Genomic DNA, 6000 nt, shown 5'->3' on the forward strand with positions numbered 1-6000 from the left:
GGACATGCAATATTTATAAGCCATGGTATTGGCCCACAGTATTTTAAGAAGAGCTATTTACTTCAGTTAAGAATTTCCATGGTAAAGTGGGGATAAAATTTATAATAAATTTATAATTTAGTTAAATTTTATGATTCTTTTTTATGTGGGTAATGTGATATTTATAATGGGGTAAGTGTTTTGATGCTTAAAAATTGGTAAAAGTTCTTATTATGTGGCTTGTAGTCTTGTTGAGTTGTTTCTTGTTATATGGTACTAATGTGAAATAAGACATCAACCCATCGGTAATGAAAATGTAACCTTTGATATGTTTTGTAGACATAACTTTATGTATAAATACAATTTTTTTCTTAAAATGACAATGAATCTAATCTATAGTGGACATGCCTAGCATGCAAATATATTTGTATATATCAAATACACAATCTATGGTATAGTGAAAAGTAATAATCTTTTAAATCATATAGTGCTCTAGAATAAATTATAGTTGTTTGGAGAATAGTTTCATCAAAGGAATACATTCTTTTAACTATGAATTTTCTTTCTTGTCTTCTAGGATAAATTTTAATTGTTCAATATTTTATAAAAGCTAAAAAAAGATTAAGAAAATACATCTAAAATTACAAAAAAAAAATACAAGGCAAAGCCAGAAGAAAAAACAATCAAAAATATTTTTACACTTCAAACCATACAAAGAAATGTGTGCATGTTATTTTGAGAAGAAAAATCTATACTAAAAATATTTAAACACACAAATCCAATAACCAAAATAAGATAAATTATCTCACTCCCCATATGATTAAAAAAAAGAGGTAAACACATGAGTAATTCACTATAAAATGTATTTTCAAATATTGAAACCCTATAGCATTAGAGTAGCTTTAAAATATTTAAAATTTACTTAAATTATCAATATTAAAAAAAACAAATAACACATTTTAATAGAAATTTACATACTAGCACAATTATATAAATTAAACAACAAGTAAAGTTAATAATTATCATTCCATAATAAACATCAAAACATATACTTCATAATACATCTCATGTTGCTAAAATTTAAAAAATTATGAAATTAAACTTATTATCATTATTATTCTTATTATAAGTTAAACGTATATTCATTTCAGAAAGCATGGAATAAGATTTTTATCCATGAATATTTATATCCACTTTATTACCGAGTTTCTTAATCTATAAATAGGCTATGTTACAATAACATGGGCCAGAGCCATTGCTTCTCAATATCACTTGCCGAAAAAACCATTACCCATGTTGGCTGTAGGAATTGCACTTGAAAAACTCCTCAACACTTAATTTTCAACTAGAGGGTTTCGAAAACTTATAGATGAAGCAGAGGCAATGACAAAAATGGTATGAACTTTTCCTATCTCTAATCCTACTTCTTAAAGGAAATGCTTTGCAGAATCAGACAGAAATCAATCGGGAAGATAACTGACACCTAAGAAACTCTAGTGCTAGAATGTAAAAGACAATTTGGATGTAAATAAAATAAAGAAGTTCCACACAACATAAACAATCTTAAATGCTATGTTAATCTTGATATGGATGACTAACAGTTTGACAAGTGGACCCTTGCAAAATTCTATCTTCCTTATGATCTTCCTTCCACACAAGCAACCTATCCTTGCACTATTACAATCTGCTTGTACTAGTGAAGGTATAGTGTCTCTGTGCAAAAGTATATATGACCTTCCTTATTGAAGACTTATGTCTTAGTGGGGGTGCTCTAAGCATAAGGGATTAGAGCACTCTGTTTCTCTGACAAGAGACCAGCCCTTGCACCGAAGCAGAGCTTCCTTCACCTAGCTTCCAAATTACTTTCGAAAAGACAAAAATATGTGTTGGAAAAGAATTGCAACTGTAAATGAAATTTTGAAGTAAATTATTTGTGAAAAAGGAAATTCTTCAATTCATTAAACCTTGCAAAGGAAATAAACTTCATGAAAAAAAAGCACTTTAAAAGAATCAAACAGTAGTCTAAGTGTTTTGCATGTGTTATGTAACTTTAGTTATCCATTCAAAGATGTTTTGCTCTTTGCAAGTATAATATGTTTATGATTATTTTATGGATCTGCTTCTAGATCCTCTTAAAGATGCACTTTTAATATTGAAGACAATTACGAAATTAATGATTCATTTACTTGTGGAATAACTAGAAATAATATGCATAGAAGTGATTCACTATTCACTACAAAAGAATGATTAAACCAAAGGGCAAGCAACACCATGCACTAGTGCATTAAAGGGTTCTTTGAACGGTCCGATAAAAAATAAGTTAAAAAAATATTGAGAATAAAATAAATGCAAGGAAGATGTCTCATAAACAAAGTAAACAAAGTTGATTCTCAAACCATGGATCTGTTTCACATGCTAACTAAAAAAGATATTTTAAATCAGAACTTGAAAGATAAAAATGAAACTTATAACATAACACAACTGCAAATGAAATATCGACATCTTCTTTATGAATAGCAAAAGTGAGAAGCTTAAATGAGCTGGGTTGGCTGGGCCCTAGCCAACCAGCTTATTCCACTTCTAAGGAATGAAAAAGATCAACACTTCAAAAGATACATCAAAGATAAACTAGACATTGTGTATGCAAATCGTGGCAATTCTCTTGTATTACTTGATTCAAGAAATATACATGACAAAGGAGTCTAGCTCCAGAGCTAAGGAGATAATTGGATTACATAAACAAATTTACAATCAATGGTTCTCTATCAGCCTCCTCTTACCTATATCTATATTATATATATCCTTTTGGCTATAGCCGTTTTCACTAATTATAGACATTTCCTGTTCAGGCCTTTCAGTCGAACAGACATAGAAATTGAAATTATAAACTTGGCCAGCAGTTATAATACACATGAATCTCACTTAGTCGTAGCCTAACTTTGGAAAACATTCCCTCATTACGCAAAACCTGTTATCGTGCTTCAGTTCATCAACAATTAAACTAAGAGTCAAGGATCAACACCCATCCTCATGGAATATTTAGCTTCTCGGAAATCTCAGAGAATCTTCCTAGCGGTGCAGGAATCTACTTGAACTAGTCATACTCATTCATAATTGATACTAAGTTCCATGATTACTCTAGGAAATTAATATGAGTTACAAGAGATATGTAAATAGCCATGAAATATATTAGAGTCCTATAATTTTGAATTGGCTGAGGTTAACTTGTGTAATATTGTACATACCTTTCATTTCTGCAAATGTTTTCCATATTAAATTTAAAAACTGTAAAGAGGGTATGTCCTAAAAGAAATATAAAAGGACAAGAAAAATAAGAAAAGATAAAAAAACACAAAAAATATGAAAAAATATGAACTCGAAACAAAAAAAAGATCATGAAAGTCTGCAAGTCCAGGTGCCACTACCTTTTACTTTACTGTCTTAAATAATGGTTCTATGCAGCTTGTCATACATGCCACAACCCATGATAGTCAAACTACTTAATCTTGATTATTTCATGCTTTGAATTTCACATTTATAGTCAGAGAATAAAATTTGACTAAACACTTTAATATTGGCAGATCATTAGATAGGTAGAGAAATAAAAGGAGCTCATTAGTTGAACCTGAGCCCTTGGAAGATATAAGGTTAGAAGTATATAGTTTGTTTTATAAAAGAAAAGGAAAGAAAAGGGCTTGATAGCTTAAGTGCACCCACCAAAGTGAAGAAAAAATGTTAGGGTAAGTAAAGAAAGGTTGTAGAAATACAAGTTATTTAGAGCCTAAGCGCTACTATCATGCTTAACTATGTGTTTCAATTGTGCAGGAGCAACTATCAATGTAAAAACCATGATCATAAGTCGATTGGCCTAACTCCCCCTTCATTTCATTTCACCCCCACTATATACTCACTAATTTCCCTTTTACCCCTTCATGGCTAATGAAAACCGCTTTACCCTCATTTTTACTCCTACCCCTTAGTTTCACACATTTCCCTAGTCAATTACTCCTAAACCCCATTCTCCCAAGTGTGAAAACCCCTTCCCCCTTTTTAAAATCATGTTTTCCCTTCAATAATTACCCAAAATCCCCTCTAAACCCTTTAACCTAACATTAAAAATCCCTCGCTTCACTAAGTCCACCGCTTAACTATTTTCCTGACTAAACCTGAATTTATCCCGGCACCCTGGTGTAGTAAACTAGCCCCGCTACTCCAAAAAAACCACAGTTTAATTAAATCTGCGATTAATCATGGGTTAATTACTCTAAATAGTGATTAAAACCCATGGGTTCCACTAAACTTTGCCCAATCATCCGACCACACAAATTTCCAACGTGATGACCATCTGATCATCCACCCCCAGATCTAACAGCCATCACCCATATTGCTCTTGCACAATGTGTGACCTTCAATGACCCGAGAGCACGTGATATGGGTAGTTTCACTTAGAGCACATTTTCCTATGTATCGACCTCTAGCATAGATCACGTTCCCCCAGCAAAATACTGCCTGACCCCCATAAGTAGTGTGATGGGCTCTAAAACCACTTCCCCACCAAAATCAAAGGCATCACTATTCATAAAACATTTTTTCCCGCCATTTTCCATTTGGTCGTTGTTAAAAGCCTTCTGTCCCCCATTTTCACCCTTTTTCACCCAAATCGCATTGTTGAACCTTTGAGGAACCTGTGCATTCTGAACTCCTGTGACCAACTGTCAACCATCAAATCCTTCTGACGCCACCACTGCACAGCATCGTAGCTGCCAAAGCGCTCTGAAAACCCTAATTGAAAACCATTTGTAGCCTCAATTGTAAATTCGAGGTATTTAAGAAAAAAACGAGAACTGTCTCCTCTTTAATGAAATAATATTAAATTCTTAAAATAACTGAAAGAATTTAATAAATTTCAATTTAAATTGAGAGTCTAGCATCGCCAAAGTACCAGAACCCTAACCTGCAACCTGCTAGTACCCTACCCTAGTTTTAACTACTCAAGTTTCACTCTCGAAGCCATATAAAGCCTAATTTTCCACATTTTATCACAAAATTGTTTGCCCCAACCTCTCTAGATGTCAAAACAGTGACAACCCCTCAATTAGACGTTGACCACCTCGCCTTAGCAGACAGAGGTTTTCAAACCAAAGACATAGTCACCCAAGACAAGCTTCTGAGAATCCATTACTGGGCCAAGGATAGATTCTTGAACAAAGAAGATTATATCCACCTTTGGGACTAGAATCTACCCAATTATACATTCCCAAAAGTCCATCCATTCCCAGACATTTTACATTTCTGCCATGCATGTTACATACCTAGCTAGAGTGCTATAATTGCCCAAAACCAAGACTTCTTGTTTTCAATTACTACTCAGTTGAGGAGCGCCATACTCCTGGAAATTCCATCATATGCCTTTGCTACCTTTTGATATACTAGAAGGAGAATAATCTCCATGATCTCATGCATCCGAGGATTCACATTAGATAATTTTGTGGATGAACTAATCATGTCCTTCTTGTCCATTTTCACTCGACGCTATCCTGTGACCATTATATGTGATTATGCCCAATTCATTGCAGACAGAATGCATGAAAAATTTACTAGATTTCCCACCCAAAGTGACTTCAAATACTCTTTAGTAATGTTTCATATGTCCCTATATTACCAAATAGACAAGTTCCCGGTGAAGATTCAGAAAACAGATACTAGGGGAAAAGAAAGATCAGTCATCTACTAGACACCCTTGGTCCACAATTATAACACAACATTTACATACACAGACTTCATAGAATGTTTTTTTCACCTGGTCATGAACACGCTAAATTCTAGCACTCAACCTAGAATCAATACTGAGATCAAGACAGTATTGCAACTGCCGAAGAATATCAGAGTAGGAGACTGGTACCTCTACCTAAATCATACTAAAATTAGGATCTATGGTTATGAATTACTCCCCTACAAATTGCCTAAGTATATTCCAATGAGATTATTTTCCCTGGAATACTTCAGGAAAATGATAGGTTT

Source organism: Pinus tabuliformis, chromosome X, assembly GCF_031772625.1.
Source record: "Pinus tabuliformis cultivar Carrire ecotype Pingquan chromosome X, CPIR1, whole genome shotgun sequence".
Classification (NCBI taxonomy): Eukaryota; Viridiplantae; Streptophyta; class Pinopsida; order Pinales; family Pinaceae; genus Pinus; species Pinus tabuliformis.